The sequence below is a fragment of the Colias croceus genome, chromosome Z (genome assembly GCF_905220415.1).
Source record: "Colias croceus chromosome Z, ilColCroc2.1".
NCBI classification, from domain to species: domain Eukaryota; kingdom Metazoa; phylum Arthropoda; class Insecta; order Lepidoptera; family Pieridae; genus Colias; species Colias croceus.
The window spans coordinates 11032893-11059763 of record NC_059568.1 but is presented as its reverse complement, the minus strand read 5'-3'; the positions used below and the strand labels follow the sequence as shown (position 1 = coordinate 11059763).

Here is a 26871-nt window from a genome sequence, read left to right as displayed (position 1 = left end):
TTTAAATTATCTTGCTCAACTCTGCTCAAAAATTTGAGGGTTTTGTTGGAACTTTAATGTGTCAAAACTATGATATATCTAAACTACGATACAACTTGCATGCGGAAATGCTCATTACAATCAGTAAATTTAAAGAATAACTAACAACATACTATTCAATTTTATTGAGCTGTTGAATATCTTTTGCCTGGAAGAGATCACCGCCGCCAAGCCGCCGCCTAATAAATATACTGTGTTTTCTTATAAAATCGTAACATACTTAATTTCTTTTATCTACTAAATTTTAATAAATTTATAACTAAGTTCTTTTTATCTAAAAATGAGCTTGAGCTTATATTAGGCAAAAGTATACATTAACTTTTTATAATTTCAGGACCGCACCTTAAATGGGGCCTCGGAAAATATGCCTACGGGTTATTAATAGAGAAATGATACACAACAAAGTTATGTTGGTTCCATTTTATTTATAAAATAATATAATAAAAATGGACAAATATAAAACATATTATGTAAAATGATTAAAAATAAATAAATGAAGCAACTACGATTCAAAGAAAACATCTTTTTCAGTGTGAAAATGCTCTAAGCAATCCTGGATGATGAGTCATGTACTCTCATCCCAGTACGGTCGGTGCCTCGATAGCCTAGATAGCCTAGATAACGATAAATATTATAATCAGATAACAGCAAAGTCAGAATAAAAATCATAACTTGTACAGTTGTGAGTGCAAAATTTATGTTTCATTTGGCAATAACATTTTTTTCGGTACTAAAACGTAGTATGTAGTTTGATATATGGTTGGCCGCCCCTTCTCTCCTTCCTGAAAAATATCCTCCAAAATTACCCGAGATACTTCCAATGATTGAACCATACGTTGGAAATTAACTTCAGTCAAAAATTGACGAAGCGGATGATTACTAATTTCCACTTAATCCTCGCTGCCACTATCTTCATCATCAAATCATCAATTTTCAAGTGGTGTTGTAAAATTGTCAGCAGAAATAGTCTTCCAAAGGTGATATAATTTTATGAATATTGAATCTGTAAACAAAAAAATCAAAATTTAATTGTAAATCTATAAAAAAAAGCTACTTACAAATAAAGTTTTATCAACAAACTACTGTTCCCAACGCACCTCAAAATCTTGTAAAAGTCAAAAAGAATTCATCATTCTATTATTTCATTCTAAAAGTGTAATAAAATACTTTATAAAACCAATAAAATACACGAATTGCTATCATTATAAAAAATAAATACCTATAAAAGTAATAACTTACCTTTTGTATGGTGAAAATTCACAAAACACGAAGATTGAATTTGATATTTTTGGTTTTCTGACATTCAATTTATAAAGAATAGAAACATTCGATCACGAAATTATGCGGGTTCGAGTCCCGCCTCGTGATCGAATTTTTTCTATTCTTTATAAATTTATAAAACTCGAAGATTTTAAAAATGTAACCAATGAACACAATCAATGTTAGATTAATTGTAATGGTGTCTAGTTTGACTTAAAATAATAAACATCTACCTACCCTCACTTTTAAAAATGTAGTATATTCACACGTAATATAAGCGCACCTTATAGGGAAGGGAAGATATGGGTTAAAGAGTTAAATAAATATTAAATAACATGATTATATTTAAATTATTAATTTTCAACAGTATGTTCAGTAGTGATAACATGTAAATTGATTTGATTTTTACGAAATCTCATAGATGGCGCTGTTTCAAATTTGTCTTTATTATACTACTAAATTCATTAAACTGTTTCTCTGCCCAAATTACGTAAATGACATAGTTTTTATTTTGTAAAGCTAGATAATAGCATGGCTTACTCGAAACCAACATTGAAACATGAGTCTTTAGATTGTACGCTGTCGTAGTACACGTAATATGTAAGAAAAATAAAGGTTCACTGCTCCTCCCCCGAAGGTGATATCATGATAATATGTATAAACTATCCTCACCCGACCTCTAAGGAATATTCATGCAAAATTTGAAGTAAATCTATTCAGTACTTTCTGAGATTAGCAAGGAAATACATACAGACAAACAGACAAACAGACAAACAGACAAACAGACAAACAGACAAACAGACAAAAATTCTAAAAACTATGTTTTTGGCTTCTATATCGATTATAGATCATGGATTATGTATTCTTTTAAAAAAATATTCAATGTACAGTTTTGACTTTCCTACGATTTTATTATATGTATAGATTTCGGTAAAAATCTTATTGAATTTCACATAAACTCCAAGTTAATATTATTACGAATATACACCTTACATTGAAGGCTTAACGTTACAAGGCGTAGACGTAAATAAAATAAATCACGCAGATAGAATTTTCGATACTGAGCATTACTGAACAGATCGAGAATAAACCCTGAAATATCGTAATAAAGAAAAGTTCGTGTCGAATACAAACGTAATACCTACTACGGGTTTTGAATAAAATAAGTCTCTTTTATATACAAACTGTTCACATTTTAATAAAATGTCTTGACACGGCATGTTGATACATAATATATTAAGTAGCGAGATGAAAGACTGAATTTGAGTACATAACTCCACAATGCCTCCCTATGGGAGTGTTTTGTCTGGTTTGCGGTTAGAAAGCGACGGTTACATAATCTACTAGACATCTAAAATATTGGAGAGGCACACAAAAATGGGTCGTCTTGTACGTGACCAATTTTCAATCATTGTTTAAAACACTTGAGTTCTTGGACGTTCTATTCGAGCAATAATCAACATAATACACGTCCCCTTTCCAACTTTAACTTTCGTCTAAACTTTGACTTATCAAGTATACCTTTGCTTCGTAAGTCAAGATGTTTTCCTTCACTGTTTTGCTTCAAAGCAAGATAAATTCAAGTTATAGTATGACAGTTTTCTGATACAACGATTCTTAAATATTTTTTAATTTTCAATGCTTACAGATTGTAATTATTTTTAATACGATCCTACTTTATTAAATGTAACAATTTATATACAACCTTATTCTTCTTATATTCATTTACCAAAACAATGAAAAATATAAGTAGGTCCTTATGTGTGTTTATAAATATTAACAAAAAATTGTTTGTTTCAATAATATTTCATCTATGTTGTTTAATCTAATTATACGGTACTCATATGAAACGAAAACAATAATACACATAAGAAAATAAAAACAACAGTGGAATCAAATATTATTATCTCATATATTTGTAACATGTCTACATTAAACCCATGAGAAACATCGGCCTAATAAGGGTATTTTCCACCTATTAGTTCTGTATTAATTATGATTTGTTACCAATTATGGCACGACAAAAATCCGCTGCTTATAACATTTCCAAAATATATGTATCTATATATCGATAATAGTTGCTATTATCTTTTTCTCTATAATAAAGAATGTATGGGTTGGATTCTGGAGCTATTGAGGGTCAGCCTACAAATTAAGTTATTGAAGGAATGTAATTACTTGAATACCACGGTCCAACGATATATGTTAGTAATATTAGGTTTGCTTGCAAATAAACTTGTTAGTTGTAAGTTTGGTCGCAAAGCTTCCCTTTGGTATATTTAGATACGGTACGGTTCTCTTCCCAAGATTAAACTCCAGTTTAACTTTTTTAGCCTCAAAGAGCTTGAAATCTCATTTTCCATTAAAACTCCAGTAAATGACGTAGGTATATCTCTATTTTTCGGTGGCTGGAATATTGAGAGTTACAGCTAGCATGGATTTTCAGAAATGAGATTTTTTTACAATCTGTTTCAAAATTAATATTTATCTGAACCGTAACGGCATAACTATCTTATAAACATAAAATATAACTAATCATTGCCAATTTAAATCTAGTTAGTTTTATTATTTTGTAGTAATCATATTTTGTAAGTTTTTTACATTCGTGAAACGTTGTTGTTCTAAGTACCTATTGGACCTAGTGGCTAGTACCGAATCTATACCATATAAGAATGGTCAGAATCCTCAACACTACGCCAATAAAAGATTCAACATATCAATAAAATTTTAGATAAACCTTAGAATAGACTATTTCAAACTAAAATGAAAACAGGTGAAACATTTTTCGCGATTCGCTCAAATGTCCATCAATCTAGGTAAATTCGTTATCAATTTTTCAAGCACTTGTCGGCATTCTATGTATCGGATATTGGGCATAACTTGGTTACGTCACCCATACCATTGACAGCAGTACATGGATTTTATATATTTTTGTCATAGAAATCTGATAACGTTCGATAAAAATGAACTTTCAATTTATACCTATTGTTGTCTGTATTGATGTGGTGTACGAGAAAGATTTGTAAAATGCAAACAAATCAAGGCGCTTGTCTTATTATTAAGTGACTATATTGGTTTGCGTTTTTTTTTATTAGAAAACAAAATTTCTCATTTATTTAAAACACAATTTTGCGATGCGAAACCTTACCTACGAGGTTTGTAGCAACGCGAACGCTCACAGTCTTCATTACTAACAAAAGTTATAATATTAACTCAATCGCGGTATTTATTAGGTATTCAGTAACATAGAACAAAACGTTTTAATATCAATATTATAGATATTATATTTGAAAAATGTTTTTGAAGTTCGTTTACCTAATAGATTGTTGATTTTGTTAAAAATACGTTCCTAGGATATACTCAATTCAATCTATTATACAATAATTGAATCTACTAAACCTGATAGGTTCTCGCCACAAACAGATGGGATTGGAAAAGAGACATAAAATTAAAAGCATTGATATACATTCGCGCGAATTCCAATCTACTACTTAGATGTTGAAAGCGTCTCTCATAATAGGTAAAGGCGCTGTCTCTTTGTCAAAATAATGGTAAAGTGGTTTATTTTCCAATTATTATGTTAGTTTCCTTTTAGGAAAGTATATTTGTAGAATATTTAAATCAGTTTTGATATGGTGTTCGCAAGAACTTTATACAATTCATAAATAATAGATGTTTTCCGGGAAGGTGTTTTATAACAGTGGGAGGTAGGTATGTAAATGATCAACCCTCTCCGAAAGCGAGATTTCTTTCAACTGCAAGATAATACGTATATTCACTCTGCAATGTTAGAACTAATGAAAATGATTCGTGAGCACGTAATGACGGCGCTAAGTAGCTCATTTAGACTGCTAACCTCAATCCCATTCAGCCTGAAAGAGATATCTTCCTATTCCCACTCAAAAACCGTATTGCTGACTATTTCAAATATTTCTACTTTAAAAGAAACTATTATATTTCTCACAATCATTTATAAGATTTTGTTGGAATTGAAAGGATATCTGAAATACCTTTTATCTCTAGACAATACTGACGTGTATATTTGATGAATGATACCAGACGTATAGCATTATTCGTGTAAGTAAAATTCAATGAAATTTACAGCGCATTATTTTCTTCTCTGCGGTGAAATTATTAAAACGAAAATCATTTAATCTTTGATGTTGTTTGATTTGGCGACGAACTACCGTATTTTTCGTATTTATTTGCGTGTTATTTGAGCTGGTATAATCAACAGGTTAGAAAAACTGAATGGCTCGCGAAATGTCGACACTCCGAGCCTCTTCACAGCGTAGCTCAGCGAATCTAGTGTTAGTTAACTAGTTAGCCCTTTCCATGCAATTTTATTCACCCTATCGTCATTCACACACTGACCTATTTTAACAACTCCGCTAAGTGTAATGTTGTTTTGTTCCTCCACTCTGTATGCAATGGACATGCTTCTGACAAATATTTCACGATTTAAAGCTGTCGTATCCGATTTCAAAAATAACGGGTATCCGGAACACGATGTGATTTTTGCAATTCAAAATGTCATGTCAAATGGAGTTTTCATTTAAAATCGAACGGTTTTTGATAAGTTCAGTTATCTTGGCATTTGTGTATCGTTCATCAAAAATTTTATAACGGTATCCGTAAAAAATAAGGACCAAAATAAATTACTATTTTGGTCCTTATTTTGGCTATTGAAACATGTGCTAAAATATTCATGATATTAACATGGGACAAAGAGTTTAATAGGAACATGAAAACTATCTTATTCCAACCTTAAAACTCACATGCATAGAAATTTATAATAATCCCTAGTTTCAGCTTGTTGCATTGAGATATAAGAAGCTTTGAAAGCGATAGATCATCCTATTCATTGAAACACGTTAAAGTCTGGCATTGAATGAATCGATCGATATGTTAGGAAAGTAACTATAGTGAATCTTCTTTTGCGTCTTGAATTTTTAACATAATTCCTTTCCTATTCGTCCGATATCTTACGTAGCGATATCGAACCTTGTTAAGTTTGAAGGCGTTGAGAATATAGATTTATCTGATTTTGTTTATTGCGGTATAAAAGAGATGACTAAAACGTATTTATAGCAAAGAGCTTCACGTCACCACTTCACTTTAATTTAAAACGGCCAGATAAAATCTTTTAAAAATTACTTTAAACTTAAATATATTTCAAAACTATTGTAAAATTTTAAATATCACTGGAGTAACATTTAATCTTACATTACTCGAATATATTCCTTTTTTTTTTTTTAAGTGGGGAAATCTTGCATAGATACCCACGTCCTCCGGGGAAGAGGCCGTGGGTTATGTCGGATTCCTACCGACCAAAACCCCACTGTGTTCCGTCAAGCCGCATCAGCGACAGGGCCACGGGTATGTGTAGAATTCATCCGTGACACTCGAATATATTCCTAAGTTTCTGCTGCACTGGTAGTAATAATATTCAAAACTGTTTGATATGTAAATCTTAAGACTTATACGGAGATTAATAATTTATGATTTGACAAAATGCAAAGTCAAGACATCTACCAGTTAAAGGTTCATTAATATTTATCATAATATTTTTATTTTACTGCTTTATTTTATTATACTGATTTTTGTTTTCATAACAGACTTCTGTCAAACCGCAGGCAAAACAGTACATTAATGATCATCAGAATTCCACGAACATAATATTATCCCACTAATATTAAAAACAGATAACATTGTTGTGTTTGTTACCGAAACAAATTGTAATAATGTTTTTATGAAACTACATTATCCCTATTAATGTATAGGTACATATCTGAAAATTATTTGTTTTATTTGTAATAAATTTTCAGAAACAACGCGTTAGGGATAAATCGCAGGATTGAGTAGTGAGTAGGTAGGTACCTAATATTATAATAATAGGTTAAAATTGAATTAGTAAAATAATGAATCTAATAACACAGTTGAACGTATTTTTTTATATAAAGTAGGTTAATTTGAGTAAAACTAGTAACGAATAGTAAAAAAATATAACTAATAAAACACCTCGCAAAACGATTCGCGTATAAAGTTGGCCAGTGAAAGAGCAATATCCATTTGCTTCACTTTAAGGATAATTGAGTCAATTTTCATGTTTATTTCAAATATTAAATACTGTTACTATATGTAAAGTTCAAGAACCTAACTTTTTGATAAAATGTTAAAAATATACATAAATGTAGTTTTTTAAAGGTACAACAATAGGTAGGTATATAGTCAACTGTATTACATCTTATTTATATGTCATTTTGGACTTGAATACTTCTAATTCATAGGCTAATATTATAAATGCGAAAGTAATTCTGTCTGTCTGTCTGTTACTCAATCACGCCTAAACTACTGAACCAATTTGCATGAAATTTGGTATGGAGATATTTTGATACCCGAGAAAGGACATAGGCTACCTTTTATTGCGAAATATGTACCACGGGCGAAGTAAACTATATAAATATATTATTCTTGTAAATACTAAAATTGAGTTTCCCGTAATTTAGTATCATGCGTTAATGGCTTGTTAGCGGTACGAATATCACAGATTTCATGTGAATTCAGTCATATATAAGAGTTCATAATTAACAAACGGCAAAGCTAGATATCATAAAGAGCGGCGGAAAGCGCTGTGGCATTACCACAAAACGAATTATTACCGAATTTACATGAAACGCGTCACATTTGAATTGAAATCTGATATTGTATAATGTTGTTTATACACAACTAGGATTCCGTCCGCGGCTTCGCCCGCGCAGTCAAATAAAAACCAGCATAGTTTCCGTTCCCGTGGGATTTCCGGGATTGCGTCATTTTCCCGGGATAAAAAGTAGCCTATGTCCTTTCTCGGGTATCAAAATATCTCCATGCCAAATTTCATGAAAATTGGTTCAGTAGTTTAGGCGTGATTGAGTAACAGACAGACAGACAGAGTTACTTTCGCATTTATAATATTAGTATGGATTAAGTCATTAGATCGCCTAGTGTTTGAAATTCAACGCAATTATTATAACGTAGGTTACGTTCCTCTGCACGTATAACGATGAAACATAACATCGACAATTCTGCATTTCACGTTAATTTACGTACCTATAGAAGACACAATGCGTGTTAATAAATTGATATTCCGAGAAATTTCATTCAACTCTATTTGGGCACGAAGCAAAGCTTGTACAATAAATTGAACAGTTGTTAAACACGCTAAAACATGTTTGCAATAACGTAATTATAATATGTTTTTGAACATCTGAAAGATAGAGAGACAATATTTTTCAAAAAGTGTTGATTGAACCAATACTCCTGAGAATCGAGGTCAGCATCCCTTGTTCCACTCAGATCGAGTATTATACGTTTAAAATACTTTATCCAAGTAATGAAAATGATTACATACTTTATTCAAGTAACGAAATTGAAAGTAAAAGCCATTCAGTAACATAAGCATCTATTTGTAACACAAAGGCTTGGGAAATTATTTCTTTACAATACTGAACGTTACGCACGAGCATTAAGCACGTACAGTTCACACGAAAATCGAGTTTGTGTGATAATTTTCAATATTCAAGTACGTATTACGTACAATTATTAATAACTAGCGGTCCGCCCCGGCTTCGCCCGTGGTACATGTTTACATTTTCTCTCCATAAGAACCATCCTCGTACTTCAAAGAATATAATAAAAAAAGAATTATCGAAATCGGTTCAGCCGTTCTCGAGTTATGCGCTTACCAACACATTTTGCGATTCATTTTTATATTATAGATGTAGATACCTTTAGTACTTTTAATTACCTCTCATTTTATTTTCTCTCTTTAATATGAACATAGGTGTCCTGTAAAAGCGTGTTCCGTGTACTTTTAATCAATTACGTCACATTACGATAACATATTATTATAATATAAGGGTAATTTTTATATTCCATTAAATTTTTAATAACATTTAATATGGACTATTTTATATAATAGAGAGCGCATTTAAAAAAAATATTTTTTATTATAGGTTTATGTTATAATGGCTTTTGTCAATAAGTATTTACTATATTTACTGAATCTATGCATTAAAACAATTGGCAATGCAGGCATTGTATTTAATTATATAAATAAATCAAATGAAGGAATTAGAAAAGATTAATCTTGCGAACCTCACATAGGTAATATAATTTTATTTTACTTCAAAATTTAAATAATATAGGTATTCTGTTAGTGAAATTTCTATGTTAGCATAAATGATTAATACCATTTACCGCTTTAATGTACAATCTGCTTGAGACATGGAATTTAACACATTGCCCCAAGACATTGCCATTTGTCCGCCATGACAGTAAAGAATGCTGCTGGCATATTGCCGGATTTGCCGTATCATAGACGAATTACTTGGTAATGTGAATAGGTTTGCACATGAATACAATAATAACGTTTAATTGTAAAATATATTTGAAGTAAAACCGAGAAAAAAAAGTCGAAAGTAAAAAAGGTCGGTCGCGTTGCAATTTCGTCATGGCAATATCGTCACGTCATATAGTAAGGCAAGGATTTTGGTATCTTTGAATCTTGCCAAAGAAGTTTCACTTCTGACTAAGTGCTCGGCAACCTTTTTAGAATTCTGATTATTATGAAAAAAAATAAAAAAATATCGTATTTTTAATAATTGCAATCTAGTACGACTGTCATTGGTTTAAAATGTACCAGTAATTATTTATGCAAACAGGTGATGTTTCACAAAAAGTAATGGCTCCCATTACTGGAGGTTTGTATGTGGAATAAAATGTTTATATTAAATTTATATAACATTTTCAACACTAATTTGTAGCAACTAAATACGGTTATTAAAATGATGCAGTTTAAAAAAGAGACTAGGCTTTTAATTAAACAGCTGATTGAGTTACTATTGCGACATATTTATTTGAAAAACACAAAACCCAATGTTAATATCAATTATCATTTCCATACAACGAGGAAACTAAAATCTCTTCTATCTCTCTTATTGTTTCAATAGCTGACTAACAGCTAACTAAAGTGGTCTATCGTTTTCTGGATAGTTGTCCTTTTAGAATGTATTTTTAAATTCAATTGCATGTCGATTTTCCATAAAATGATTCGTGAAACGTGTTCAATTTAACTAAGGGGATCTCTCAGTATATTATAGGTACTTTTTATCAGTTTAACCAAATATATGAGTTTACTGGAGTAAAGAAGTTATTTTTTTAATTATATGAAGGGTATCCATACCCTTTTTAGTAACTCTATGAAAAGGCATGGAGATAATCTTTTAACAAAAAATTAAACGACATCTAAATGGGGGCCACCGCTTTCAAATAAAAAAAGAATATTCATAATCGGTTTATCCAGTCGAAAGTTCTGAGGTAAAAAATAAAAAAAAACACACAGAATTGAGAACCTCCATTTTTGAAGTCGGTTGAAAAAATATGTAGTTTTATATAAAATTCAAATGCGATTTGTGGCAGTATTCAAGTGACAAAGGCCAATGAAAACTGTGGAATTGAACCAACGTACGAACGTGACCTGACCTCCATTTTTCAAATACAACCACCCTTGTGTTCGTGTCAGGAATAATAATTCAACGTAATTACGGCATGCAAATAAAAATATATTTATCTTAAACGCTTATATGTGGAGCTGGGAAGGTCGGGAAAGGATCTCTCTCCTTGTTACTAAGAAGCTATAGGCTCTATGTCTCTACCATGCCAAAAATACTTGCAATAATACCCTAAAAGTTTACTTTCATGTCACCTTTAAGAAAATATTTCCATGGTAACTAGTACACAATTTGTTTTGCATAACATTTTTTTCATAGCGTTTCCAGCTAACACAAGCATATAAACACACACACACTGTGTGAGTCTACGTGTGAGCACACGTACGCACATAAACTTCAGCAAACCAATAAGTTACCTTAGTATATCAGCAGGTAATTAAAACAGCTAATCTGTACGAGGTGTCGCGAGTGTTTTCCTACTTACGTCGTTTATAAACGCCTATATGAACGAGTGACCTGAATTACCCACAATAATAGATTAGACAAAAACATTATGCTACAGTAAGGTCCGTTCCATTTCCTTTGACGTATATTCTACATTAAATCGAATTCTAACTCAACTTTTGTTCCGAAGTAAAATAACTAAACATAATATTATTTCACATTGTGGTTTTCAAACTAGGCGATTCATTGAGTTGCAACCCCATCGTGTGCATAGTTTGCTCTTTGAAAGACGTGTTTTATAAATAAAATATAAATGGACTTAAATTTCTGAGAAATTGAAAATTCTAATGAACATTTAAGATTAAAATATTATGTAATCAAGCTTGTTTGTTGTGTTTAAAGCGTATTTTATGTTGCTGTTCAAATGCGGGCTTTTAATTATTTCGTCATTATGAAACTTTTAAAATAATGGGCCAATTCGGACATCTTACTTTGTATCCATGTCAACGATCTAAGTGTTACTAAAAATAATTGACATGTTAAACACCGTTGTCCGTTAGTCTTAATGGGTTTTATAAATTAATTAAAAAAAAGAGAATAAACAAGGACAAATGAATCAGTTACCTTTTCCGAATGTAAAAGGTACAATGTAAAAATCATTTGTTTTTTTTTCTATTCAAAATATTTTAGTAGAAAGGAAAAAACTTATTGCTTACCATGAAATGTCTAAGATAAAAATAGACCATCCTAAAACTTGAAAATCTACCACTTGTAAGAGGTTCTATTTTACGTGTTCATTACTTTAGTAGGTGTAGTAGAGTAATAATTGAGTAATATGTAATTATAATATTGAAGCATTAATGTATCTGAAATATGTGACTTGTCGTTCAGAGATGTGAGATTTTTCTTGTGGTGCTAATTACCAGCTAACAAGTGAAACTTGTTAAAAATGTTTGTGGAAGTTATGAGGGCTAAATGTTGCTTGTTCACCTAATTCCTAATAGGAAAATAATTACTTCATGTACGCCCACACATGTACTTTTGCTAATTACGTAGTCCTTAGAGGGATTATTTTCTCTCGTAAAAATGCCCAACAATGTAGCATAAACTGTGAAACAACAAACAATATTTTTCCATGCGGAGCGAGAGTCATAAAACAAATTACTTTGCCCAGTAAGCGTTTAAAACGATGATATTTTTCATCGGTTACTTTTAAATAGTTATTCTAATTCTGTTTACATTCGTTCCATTTTACGGACGACAACATGCCAATACCTTTCGTGAAAACTAAAGATACTTTGACCCAGTTCTAATTTCCAAATCTTTTATAGATAGACTGTAAATTCTTTAATTGATTTAAAAGATACAAATAAAGCTGGGTCGAAAGACGCTTTTAAACGTGTCCTTTGTCACATTCTGTTGATTAATATTTTATATTGGTAATCGGTTTTATCGATACGTTGTGTTTTATTAAAATTAATTTTATTTTATAGCAAAGTTGTCCCAAATACGCGCAGTAAACTATTGTAGAGTCGATAGAATTGTTTCTCAGATAGTTATATGTTTCTCCAGTAAAAAAATGCGAAATAAATTGATATGTTTTTTTTAATATAATATCTATTTTGACGAAATATTAATTTAGTAAAATTATAATTTACGGTAGATTCAAGGATAGAAAGATAGACGGATTTTAGTTTAATAATATTCTCTTTAGATACTAGATAAAGTTTAAGTTATTTGTAATTCGTTTGCGGAACTTGAAAAACCGCTGACTGTTTACGGTTGAGGTTTTGCGTGTTTTCAATTACACGCTGTATGGTCATTGGTCAGTATCCTTGTTCCACAGTAACCGCACGATCCTTCTCGACTTTAATATTTTCTTCCCGAGATAAATTGAAATTGTTGCATATGTTCCAATTAGAACTTTTACATAATTACTAACCCATATTTCCTGAACATGTTTGTGTGTAACGATACTACGTGTTTGATAGAATCGATTAGTAATTTATTAAACTAACAACTAACAGTATTGAATGGGACTTCAGAATGTTCGCACTAGTTAAAGTTTAAGAGTTTCTGACAGGCTTCAGCTTGATTTTGCGTTTGTTTTTATATTTCTAAAGCAGTCTAAAGCAATATATAGTAAAACTAGTGGTCCGCCCCGGCTTCGCCCGTGGTACATATTTCGCAATAAAAGGTATTCTATGTCCTTTCTCGGGTATCAAAATATCTCCATACCAAATTTCATGGAAATTGGTTCAGGCGTGTTTAGGCGTGATTGAGTAACAGACAGACAGAGTTACTTTCGCATTTATAATATTAGAATGGATAAATGGTTACAATATTATGTAATACTATCCCCTGTGAATTTTACGATACCATCGTTTTTTAATATACAATCGAAAATTTACGTTAAAAATATTAATTTCCGCGCCTTATAACGTTCACCGCAACCAATTTATGTAGAGACTAGCCGACTGAAGAAATATATATGAGGAATATTCCTGTTTTATTAATTGAAAACATATATTAAATTTTGTCAAGCTTATACATATAAATACAGGGTGATTAAGTGATTGCAATACAGCTAGCATCGTTAAACCCGCCGCGCGCTGTGCGGTTTCATCATCTTAACTTGCATTTAAACCGTCCTTATAATCCCTAGTTTGAAATTTAATCAACAGAGTTTGCTTTGACTTGTTAGAGCTATTTAATTTTAACGTATAATATTTGTATTTAATCAGACCTCCATGTGCGAGTTCTTTATAGATCACAATTAAATTATGACTGCACTAGACTCTCAGCTCATTATGAAAATTTTACTTTTTAGGTTTGTTTGTGAAAAATAATTATTCTTACGTACATAGATTCAATAGACATTTAAAACAAATTATTTGTACTAATTAAATATTCTGAGAAAAAAAGATATTTATCGCCCTTTCACGCTAAAACTATAGTGCTATTTAATAGGTACCTACTAAAGTTTACCTTTAGTATGAATTACATACAATATTTATTTTTAATAATTAAAAATAAAATATTGTATGTAATTTATTTTTAATAATTAAAAATAAACATTGTATGTAATTATCCTACAAATATTTTTTAATAATTTTCTGGTGAAAGTAAAAAACGAAGCTAAGTTACGAGTTTCCTTAGACTAATACATTTTCAAAATATTTTCTCTCGTTATGTTTGTCATTTATTTCCAATCAATGAAGCAACCAGTATCATCTATAGTGTACATAATCTCCATAGTTTTCGTTGAACAACTATTCAATTAACCAACACATACAATCGAAGATTTACAAGCAATTCGGCTCAAAACCAAAATCAAATTCTACTAAGCCGGCGTAGATATTCATTGCTTTAACTCTCAGTAACGATGAAGCTTCAAGCCTATTCAGAGTTATTCTGAAGTGCGCTGTTAAATGGTTTTCAAAATGGAGAATATCTTATCTTAATCTTAATATATATCTATATATATAAAAGAAAGTCGTGTTAGTTACTCCACTTATAACTCAAGAACGGCTGAACCGATTTAGCTGAAAATTGGCAGGGAGGTAGTTTAGAGCCAGGAGAAGGATATAGGATACTAAATACGTACCACGGGCGAAGCCGGGGCGGACCACTAGTATATATATAAATCTCGTGTCACAATGTTTGTCCTCAATGGACTCCTAAACCACTTAACCGATTATAATAAAATTCGCACACCATGTGCAGTTCGATCCAACTTGAGAGATATAATAGTTTAAATCTCAAATCGGTTTAGAGAAAACGGGCGAAGCCACAGGCGGTAAGCTAGTACTTTATAAATGTTAGATGATATTTACATTACTCGTAATGGTTCCCCATTCTAAGTTTATTTAATGAGACATATCTCTAGGCGTTTGCGTGTTGCTCTTTTCTAATAAACCTTGTCTCTGTATGCGAAATACTTTTAATAGAGGGGGAATTTGGATTTGTTCTTAAAATGAAACCCGTTTTCTTTAGTCATGGCATCACTAGGGAATGGGTGGACCGATATCGATAATTCTTTTTTTATTATATTCCTTGAAGTACGAGAATGGTTCTTATGTAGAGAAAACGTAAATATGAACCACGGGCCATGCCGGGGCGGACCGCTAAATAATCATAAAAAGACAGAATGAAATGAATTTAAATTCTTATGGTGCGGGAACTAACTTCTCTTGTAAATTATTTCAACGATCTTCGTAATATGAAGTTCATTCGAATTGATTTCAGTATATTATTTCGTATTACTCTACAAGTACATAAAAAGAGAAAGGTGTACAAGAAGTATCGATATTATTCAACGAGCCATATACAGTCTAAAGCTCTCTCAAAATGAAGTAATCTTTGAATCATCATCATCATCATCATCAGCCCATATACGTTCCCACTGCTGGGACACGGGCCTCCTATGAGGGTACAGGCCATAATCCACCACGCTGGCCAAGTGCGGGTTGGCGGATGACACATGTCGTCGAACTTTTTAATTCTTCGACATGTCGGTTTCCTCACGATGTTTACCTTCACCGTTCGAGCAGTGGTGATGTTACAACATGCGCAGATAAATTGAAAAATCAATTTATTTCCTGCGCGCTCGCCTGGTCACGAACCACGGACTTATCGATTCGAAGTCCGAGGTCTCACCACTGAGCCATCTTTGAATATTCCAAAGTTAATACCCCAAAAAGTTTATATTTTCCATCCAAGAATCTGAGCGCTGGTAACGAAATATTTTCGTGTTAAAATTTTAGTGTATATAAAGTTTATTTCGATGGTCTAAGTTGAGCATATTTCTTAATTGCTTCGGCGCCCTGAAATCGAATACGTATCTATATTCAGTCTCACCAAAACACTTGATCATTTAAAAATTAACGGAGCAAAATTTAATTTATTGGGTCAATTTTGTGACGTAATTGGTAATAGGGATTTATTTGGTTTACATTGTTGATTAAACCGTAGGATGATATCAAAAAATTATATTGATTGCTATGACCACCCCTGCGTCGCCCAAGACCCGTGTATAATCAAATTTCCTCCATTTACTCTCTTTAAGTCGCCATTCCCTAAAAACCGTTATAAAAAAGCTACGTTGTCGGCCTTCTTTACTAACTTTATATTTAGCTTCATTCAATCACGATGAAGGAAAAAATTGTAAAGAAAAAAGTTACTAAAAATAAGTATATCGATTATTGTATTGAATCAACGTCTTAGTTTTTGTTGTCTATAATTTGAGAGAATCAGAAAAAAAAATCAATAGTCATAAAGTATTTGTAGTTAGAATAATATTATTAAACTTAAACACACATAATACAACTAAAGATAGGTGTTAAGCCGTATCCATTACGATCGAATTCCTCAACTTGCGGTTCCGATTTGTGGTTATATTCGTACTAATATCCGATCCTAGATACGGTGAGATTCAGGTAAGCGTAAGGTAACCAAGACGTATTTCCGATAATCATATCTATAATAATTGAAGATGAGATACAGTTAATAATAGACAATGTTATGAATTATGATAGTGAAGATAAATAATTGTGTACAATAAATTCATTTGCGAGTACCTAATCTACCAAGTTTTTAATGAGGATGGGTTAATTATAGAATAATAAAATACCGCGTAATTATATAACCTTATACGTCACAGTTGGAAAGTGTAAAAATAACTCTGAAATTGTATATTTGAAATGATTAAGTCTATCCAGACTTTAACGTGTTGAGCCTAAAATAGTTAAGATATCAATTAATTAAATTACAAGAATTAAATCATAAAGACGGTTCAAAATAGATGAGAAATTTCACGCAGAGAGGCGCCGTAATAATGTCTACAGAATAGCTATCTAGGGAAGGCTTGCAACGAATAAATGACATTGCCTACACGCTTGGTTCTGCAATTCTCTTGCTCTGTTTTTATAATCACTGATAAGGTACTAAATCAATTTCCATAGTCTTTTTATAAGTATTAATTAGTATGTTGTTTCATACACGGCCATTTATATAGTAAGGTATCGATTTATAGACAGGAAACTATTTTTTCCCTAGCAACCTCACATGATACATACGTATTTCTCAAAGAGGTTAGCAGAGGCTTCATAATTCTTGTACATGAGTTGAACTCAAATTTAATTAAAATTTATTAGATTCCATTTATATACATCCCATTTCATCATATGCACCTTCATAATTAAAACTTTTAGATTAAGTTCAAAAAATTAACATGATTTCTTATCAACTGACCAAATTAATGCTTGCTTAGCGCTAAAATTGTATTGATCTCTAAAGGTTCTATATATTTTAAAATAACAACTTTCCTTTAATTTATATTTGTATTCATCTTTAAAATGTTAAAATCTATATAAATTTTTAAAACATTTTTAACTGCCATGTAAATCAAAACAAAAAAAGGACTAGAGCAAGCGCAAGATTCAAGTATAACATTATTATACTAATGAAAGAATTGCTCTTAAACTTTTACTTGCTACTTCAGCTCCTTTCTATACTAATATTATAAAGCTGAAGAGTTTGTTTGTTTGAACGCGCTATTCTCAGGAACTACTGGTCCTTTCCGCAAAATTTCCAAGAAGTATTTAAATGGATAAACCGATCGCTATAATTTTATCAAATAAATTTTTTATTGAATTTGAATATAATTAATGATGAATATTTTTTTCAAAATCAATGAATGAATTTTCTTCTCAATTGTTCCTTCAAAGAATTAAATGAACTATTATTATATCGCTACTAAATATTATCCTATAACCCTAATACAAAATATTATAAGTTTCTAATGAGAAAATTTCAGCATTTATCGTTTAACGCTATTCTTCTATTTCTTATTAATTACTAGCTTTCCACCCGCGGCTTCGCCCGCGCAGTCAAAGAAAAACCCGCATAGTTCCCGTTCCCGTGGGATTTCCGGGACAAAACCTATCCTATGTCCCGGTGTAAAAAGTTGCCTATATTCTTTCCTTTCCGTCCTTTCTCGGGTATCAAAATATCTCTATATCAAATTTCATGCAAATTGGTTCAAAAAAAGCGTGATTGAGTAACAGACAGACAGACAGAATTACTTTCGCATTTATAATATTAGTATGGATATAGCTCTTATAATAAGTTAGAAAGAGTTGCTCAAGACATTTAAAATTGTATTGATTTAATCATATTGGAAATTATTTTCGAAGTGAAATAAAATCGGGGGCATTAAATGTCGTCTGCTTAAATATATTGTCAAACTTTCAAAGAAAAGCTCTTATAAACAAAGAGTCATAAAACTGTCTTACGAGGTTTCCCTTTCTCTTACTGAAACTCGTAACCCTAGAAATGATTTGGACAATAATATAATTGTTGATTGTACCAAAGTTTGGGACTAGCAACAAGTCATTGTACCTAGCACTTACTTTTTTCTAAAAACTTTGTAAAAATTAAGATTTTTTAATTGTGACTAATTTTCTTTGTAAATATATAATAAAACTAGCTTACCACCCGCGGCTTCGCCCGCTTTCTCTAAAACGATTTAAGATTTAAACTATCCTATCTCTCAAGTTAGATCGAACTGCACATGGTGTGCGAATTTTATTATAATCGGTTAAGTGGTTTAGATTTCCATTGAGGACAAACATTGTGACACAATATTTATATATATTAAGATGTTGTTTTATTTTATTATGTATTTAATATTTCTAAATGGTCTTTAATTTTTTTCCATTCGATTTATAGCACATTATCGTATTTATATGACTAACAAACGTAATTTTTCTATTTTGTCTAAGTATTGATAAAAATTATTGAATTTATTGGTAAATATGATTTTTTAACGTTTCCTTAAATACAAAAGATTCTTAGTTACTTAATAAAATGGTAAATATTTATTACATTATGATAAATTGAAATAAAACTCAATATGACGCATATAAAAATCGTAAAAGTTAAATAAAAACGATAATCAACATGACCTATAACAGTGAAAGTTGGCATTGAAATTCTTCATTGTTATCCGCATACATTCTGTAAACATGCGGCACGCTGCTGGTACTGTAATAAAATAACGTAGTTTAAACTGAAATCAAGACTCAACATACCATCGTAGGTTTAAATTTAAATATCGCCTCCCACTCCTTTTACTTACGCCTTTGTCGAAGAAAGTAAAAGTAGCCCAAACTGGGTGATCCTTCGAGCGTTGCGGTGAAATATTAAATTTAATCTCACCCACCAGACCATCAGCTAAACGTCGACGAGACCCTTAAAATTATTTTTAAATCTAAAACTTACTTCTGCATTTTTCCGCGGACGAAAACTTATCACCGATGTGCAATAATAAGATTCGCGGCAGAGTTCGGAACGCGCGTCGCAGACGTCCGTCCGAGCTGGCGTCGTACGTACGACTAGCCACTTCGGCTAAACGCTTCACACTACTTATCGACCCCGCGCGCGCCGCACCATCAACCCTCACTGGAACACCGCGCCGCGCCCGCCCATCGCGCACATTGCCAAAATATAAGGAACCACTAAACAATTCATCTGTCATTATTCTCGCTGTCTACTCGATCGATGACCATGTGACGCTGATTCACCCACTGAGCCACCTGAATGTATCGGTAGTCATAATCCCGCAACGCGCCAATTTCCATGATCGATTTTTTTTGAACCAGAATAAGACCTCTGAACCCGCTGACGTAAATATAATTAAGCGAATAAAATTACTATAACGGTAGCATGGCACAAAAGATAGAACTGTGGAAATGAGATTCATAAAACTGAAAGCAAAAATCTGAAGTCGATTTAGTTCTAAGCTTCCGCTTTACAATTTACTTATATTTGTAGAAAGATTTAATAATAAAGTGGAGATTTCATTTTCCGTGCCATGGAAGTAAAGTTACTTAATTTTAGAGGTGTTGGACTTAAGAAATAAAAATGGAAAATGAATTTTTATAATTTAAGATATATTTGCACGTAGAAGATAATTTTAGTAAAGTAAGTATCAAAATAATTCAAACACATAAAAATACATAGTTAAACACATTGTGCTCTACCCTACTCTAGCCCTGGTTAAGACCAAATAGTTGAATGTGAAGCTATGTCAATAGTGTTTGCTTAAACATTTCCTTACGCTTAGATTACGGGTATTGCGGTATCGGAATAAACACACTAGATGCTGTAGTCTTAGTTACGAACTATAGTTTGTTAAACTAATTGCTTATGACTAGAATAATGAGGCTTAAATATAACAAAATATACAACACACAATATTTCTGCATCTATTTTAATTTAAATACAATCATTTCATTAAAAAGTTTCCTCGCACACTTATTCGACAAAGAAAGTATTGTTACGAATATAAAAGGATCACTTAAAACTGTGTGAAGTGCAATCAACAGCTTCCAGTAAAACGATTAACGCACGTAATTAAGCCTCAGTGTAACACAGTATAACTGCGAAAGATCACACCTATAAACCTATTTTCATTTCATTCATACTCTGTTTACTGTCAAGCCCCGTTTGATAGGTTTCACCGATGGGAAAATAATCAAATTGTTAAACCGCTTTTTGTTTAAATGTGGTTCTGCGCGATCCGTGCTGACCCACTTTTCTTGTCAACTGCGTGATCGGGTTCCAGTGTCGTTCCGAAATTTTACACCTACCTTTTTAATATACTGCATATTTCTAACGGGTTCAAATATATCTCACGCACGTAAATCATTTTTAAGATGTCTAGAATCTTCGACGTGAGTCGAACTCCACACCTGTAAGGGGAGAACTAACCAGGGACCTCGAAACCACAAACGTGGTCACTATGATGTGGATAATTTCATAATTAATCAGCTCCAAAGTGCGCCTCAGCCACAACCTAAATTTTCGATCCAGTTCAAATTTACGGCTATTTGGCGATATTTATATCTTTTCTACTGTAAATCGATTTCTGAGTATTGGGCTCACAATTAAATATTAATTTGAATCTATTTTAAATATACCAATATGTGCCAAATAAGCTTTGTTTAGACTGACCTACCTGAACTATGGCTATGACCTGAGTCACCTGAGTGACCTATCTAGAATACTAAAATGAATCTCTATAAAAAGAAAATATAATTTTTAACACCTAGATCTAGACGACGAGTAGCTTTATTAGATTGAGGAGATTAGAAATTTATAACTAGTGTAAAATTTACCATATATTACCTAATTTACTCTTGTTGTTTCTAACACATGTTATACATATTGTATTAAAGAGTAGTTCTCAGTCATCACGTATATGCCGGTCGATTGAAGAGTTCTATTTAAAGGTTTAAATAACCGTTGAATGAAGCAAACCAAGAAATTAAAAATATATAATACTTATCGTCTGAATATTAAGGTACACAAAATTAAGATGATATTTAGGTTTTTCATACAAAAACAAAGAGGACTATAGTTATTGTACTATATTTAATAATAATTTATAATAATTCTCTGAAACATAATTAAAATAATTCGTACAGGAAATGTGTTATATCTATCTGAAAATTGATAAAACAATATTTAATTGAGACATTTTCAAATTAAATTAAATTAGGCACGGCATTTTCATAGTAATTACAGATATTTTACATTTACAATATTACATCACTTAACTATTAAAAAAGGAACATTTTAAAATAAAATCAAATAAATATAAATATATATAAATAAAAGTAAATAATAAAAGGTATCAATCGCTAAGTACCTTCTTTTGTAACATAATCTCAGTATTAACTGAACAAAACCCTATTATAAAATTCAATCTAGCGAAAAACCTTATTCTAAAAATATTATAAGGATAGTAAATCTCGATATTCATGTAACTTATTATCGATGAAAAGGCTCGTAGCTTTATCCATTATACCCCTTTTATACTCGTATTAATTCAGCTCATAGCTATTGTGTGTAAATAATGCTAACGTCGCATCTACGCCGTAGCTCACCGTAGTATTTCTAGCTACGAGCATCTACGGCGCTTTATATTTCTTACTGCAATTAACGCAATCACGGTTACGTGCCTACGATGTTTATTTTATTAAAAAGGTACTATTTTACAGTTTCATTTTTAAATAGTACAGCTTTGTTTACTTAGCATATTCTTAAGGAATAAGTTTATGGAATAAGAATAATAATTAATTAAAAATATATTATGAACCGTACTTATTAAATCTAAGTCTACTAGTAAACAGCTAAATGAGTATTTTTCCTTTTTACTATAAGATATTTTAAATTCTTAAAATTAAAAATACTTACAACACACCTTTCCACACAATTAAAATAAGTCTCTATTCTGTTTATGTAACTTCTTAATAAATACTACTAAAATCTGCCAGATAAAAGTTAAACATAGCTCAGTGATTATTTTGAAAAATTGGACAAATCATTCAATAGTAATTAACCTATTTGATACACTTTTACATATTTAACAAAGACGTTATGGATTATTAGCGCGTTCAAACAAACAAACAATCAAACAAACAAACTCTTCAGCTTTATAATATTAGTATAGATTTAAAAAACATACGTGTTCAAAATCTTTTACCTTCACAAATTCTACCGTCAGTGAGATCAAACTAAAAGAATGCAAAATAAAGTGAGGTTAGAAACTATGCAACGAACATACGAAATACACTCGAAAGAATTCTGCAGCGATGAACTAAGTAGGACGAACCACATATTTCTGGCTTTAAGTTATGTTCTCTAAGAAGACGACGTTTAAAATTTACTCCACGTATAAAATGTGCAAACGCGTATTTTCAAACTACATGGGTTTTCCATAATTCACGATTGAATTCCATCGAGACAGAAATAGTAATAGAATAGTAAAGAGTTTAAGTCGCTTATTTATGTAATAAAGTCACTAAAATTCACTTTCATAATACTTTAAATAATATTAATCTTCTTATATTATATAAAAGCTTCGCGATTAGCAGCTATTGTTAAAATAACTCACTCAGCGTTGAAATTTATTAAAATAATCAAAATAACAGTTACGTTAAAATTAAGACAATCCCTGCAATGTTTTAATTGCCCGTCCTTGTAACTACAAACCCACAACAAGAACAAGCTACTTAACGCGGCTGTATCTGTATTTGCAGACATAAAAACAATTTTTAAAAATAAACATTTACAATTATAAAGCTAAATAGCAATTGATTATACAATTGTAATTATTTATGTAACAAGAAATTTATAAGATCTATATTTATGATTCAATAATTTCATTAATAAGTAATAAAATATTTAAAATAAAATCAGTGACAGTAAATACGTTTTTTAATACTTAAATGCCAAAGTAAAACTTATTTAAAAAAGAGCGTGTGTCAGAAGATAAACTTTTTTGGCAAAATTCAAAGATACCAAAATCATTACTCCATGACGTGACCGTCTTGCCATGACCTTGAAATTTTACTCTCAATGGGCCTAAAAAAGTTTCACTTCAAAAATTGCGTCTTTTTCCTTGATAAATCTGTCAGTTAACGTAACGCGTCGAATAAGACAATAAGCCGGTGTTAAAAGTGAAAAGGCTCAAAGTTAATACTTCGTAATTAACATTCCTTTGTTTAGTTAACAGCTATGAGCAGCCCTGCTGTAAGAGATTACGTTATGCATTGAATGCCTGTATATTATAATGTTCGAGAAATCCTTTATAGCTACGATCGATCATAAATAAGTTATTTAGATCTCAATTGGAATATAATTACAACTTACAAAGGTTAATCACATAAATAAGAAGGTTTTGTATTGAGTCATAAATCACACATTTTTCAATATATCAAAAAAAAAACGTAAAAATGTCTTTCTTTTAGAACTAGGATTGTTTAGTTCTTTTATTTCACAGAAATAAAACAAATATTAATTCGGTTTGGCCCTTGAAAATGACTTTAAAATAGAGTAAAAGTAAAACCAAACTATAAGTTTTCTTAAAAACTTATTTATATTAAAATGTAATCTTAATCTTAACACGTTCACTGCGGCACAGAAATATCTGTACTTTCCATTACTGCGTTACGGGTCGTTTTAAACCTTGTCCTATACCAGAGATTGTGGCGGCACGAGGCATATTAAACCCCACCGCCCGTAGGAGACCAAAATCGTTTTTTTGGCGCCAAATAAGACAAAGTGTGCGGCTTTTGTCGTGATTATTATTAACAATGAGTTCATTAACCTAAATCTACCGTCGCCCGTGGTTAGATTAGTTAGTTTCGATTCTAGGGGTAAAATAAAATGTGGGGTCTGATGTACCCCATACCGCACTGAACAATAGCAGTTTTTCATATAATTTAGTGATGGGAAAAGAAATATCGATTTTATTTAATTGTATTTATTTATCAAACTTATGGATGTTTTTCATTAAAACAGGCCAAACAATAATATTGTTTGCAACCAGTGCATTCTATGAGAATTTTCTTTACCTTTTTCGGCCTCACGACTTCTTAAGAAGGTGCGGAGTTTTTCGTAACATCCTACACATCTACCTACTCTTCTTTGATCCCTTTAAGAGATGATGTGCCTTGTTTGTTGGCTTGTTGACTTGGGCAAGAGTTAAATTTTGATGAGCCATACACCGATTGCCGGGTGTTTTGGATTTGCCGCTAGTTGATTCAATGAACAAACACACTAATAGTAATCATGATTATCAACCTATTTGAAGAAAGTTACTCAACATGTCACATTCACGTTTCTATTAACGATATTTATTATAACGAGTAGTTAGGATGTTTGAAAATTACGTGTAACATTCAAGTCCTTATTTGTAAAAGCTTCAATAAGTTGTTCCACAAATAGTCTCGAATGCGTTGCACAACACTAACCGCGTGAAGCTAGCTTAGGGCGCGGTACGAGGTACGTGGTGGTACGAGGTGTTCGCAACCTCGGTCCGCACTGTGTTAGAATTTTTATTTGTTCAGTGCGGCACGAGGTCTAAGAAACCCGGTATTAAGGTCGGTATACCATTGAACTAGAAATCAATAGCACATCTCAGATATATAGATATCACTTTCCTACACTGAACCAGATGGAAGTTATGCCTCCCGCACGACAGAGAAGTTTAAGTTTTTTCCAACCGCTATAACGACGAGACACGAACAGGGTGTTTCAAGCCCTGTTTCGCAGCTAACGTGTTAATATATATAAATCTCGTGTCACAATGTTTGTCCTCAATAGACTCCTAAACTACTTAACCGATTATAATAAAATTCGCACACCATGTGCAGTTCGATCGAACTTGAGAGATAGGATAGTTTAAATCTCAAATCGTTTTAAAGAAAGCGGGCGAAGTCGCTGGCGGTAAGCTAGTATATACATATAAATCTCGTGTCACAATGTTTGTCCTCAATGGACTCCTAAACCACTTAACCGATTATAATAAAATTCGCACACCATGTGCAATTCGATCCAACTTGAGAGATAGGATAGTTTAAATCTCAAATCGTTTTAGAGAAAGCGGGCAAAGCCGCGGGCGGTAAGCTAGTAATATAATATACTAGCTGTTGCCCGCGACTTCGTCCGCGATTACGTCGTTTTTCGTCATTCGTCGTTTAAAAAAAAATACGTGACACTTTATTTTTGAATGTTCTTAATTATTGTCTCTTATAAAATTTAACTACATTAAAATTGAACACTGATAAGAAAATCTTAAAATCTAAAGACAACATGAATGAATGTGATTTAAATTCTACATTACTTAGTATTTCAAATAATAATCTAAATTAAATGTAGATTAACAGTTTGAGCGCACCATTATAGAATATGTACCTAAGTATTAAATTACGTCAGTATACATAGTAACTTTACTAAAAACACGATGACTTTCTTTCGCGCTCGGTACCACAAACTAAGCATGTTTGTGGTACGTGGCCCGCGTCACTTGACCCCCCGCGAGTTCCCCTCCGTTGCTATGCGAAAATACATTCGTTGCTCTACTGTACGAAAAATTGTAATACTGTGGCCTGGGCGTTATAACACGTCCAGGGAGTTCCTGAGTGCCGATATCACCATCTTGAGGAAAAGCTTCTAATGTCGATTTAAAACTGCATACATACGAATTAACCTGTTCTAAAATAATTGTGAAATGAGTTCAGTTTTAAATTTGAGAAATATTGATTTCTTGTATTCCACTATTCGTTGTAGTCGAATACAAAATATAAGTATTTAAACAAACTTAGGTTGGCCTTCAGGCAAAAGGGATCCTATCAAATGGTAAACTTGACCTTGTTTCTTAAAAGTAAGCATGAAAGGACCTTCTGATAATTATTGAGCACCAAAGGATCATTTGAAACGCACTACTATAAGAGCGAATATTGTCTAATAACAGTTTAGATTGCACAGTATGTTCCTCTAAAAGTAGTGATTTCAAAGGTTCCGGTGTATCTTCAAACGAAAGCCGTCTCCTTACTACACTTTAAAGCATGTAAAGCATGCAAAGAACATACTACGTTAATATCGCCTATACAGAAGATGATCTGTAATAAATTGTGAGGTTATAAGCAAACCCACTTTTATATTTGTCGGACCACACCACCGAATTCGTAGATTGTTTACCTCTAAGTCATCAAGACTATGACGAAATCGTCTGCAGTAAGACGGGCCTCTCGCTATTCGTCCGTTTTCAGAGACTGAATAA

General features: G+C 31.9%; 1 protein-coding gene across 1 annotated transcript in view; it reads right to left on the bottom strand.

The window, feature by feature from the left end:
• LOC123705536 (probable cationic amino acid transporter) overlaps positions 1-26871 on the bottom strand; it is a 109750-nt gene that overhangs the window by 64695 nt on the left and 18184 nt on the right. The gene's annotated exons all lie outside the window — the stretch shown is intronic.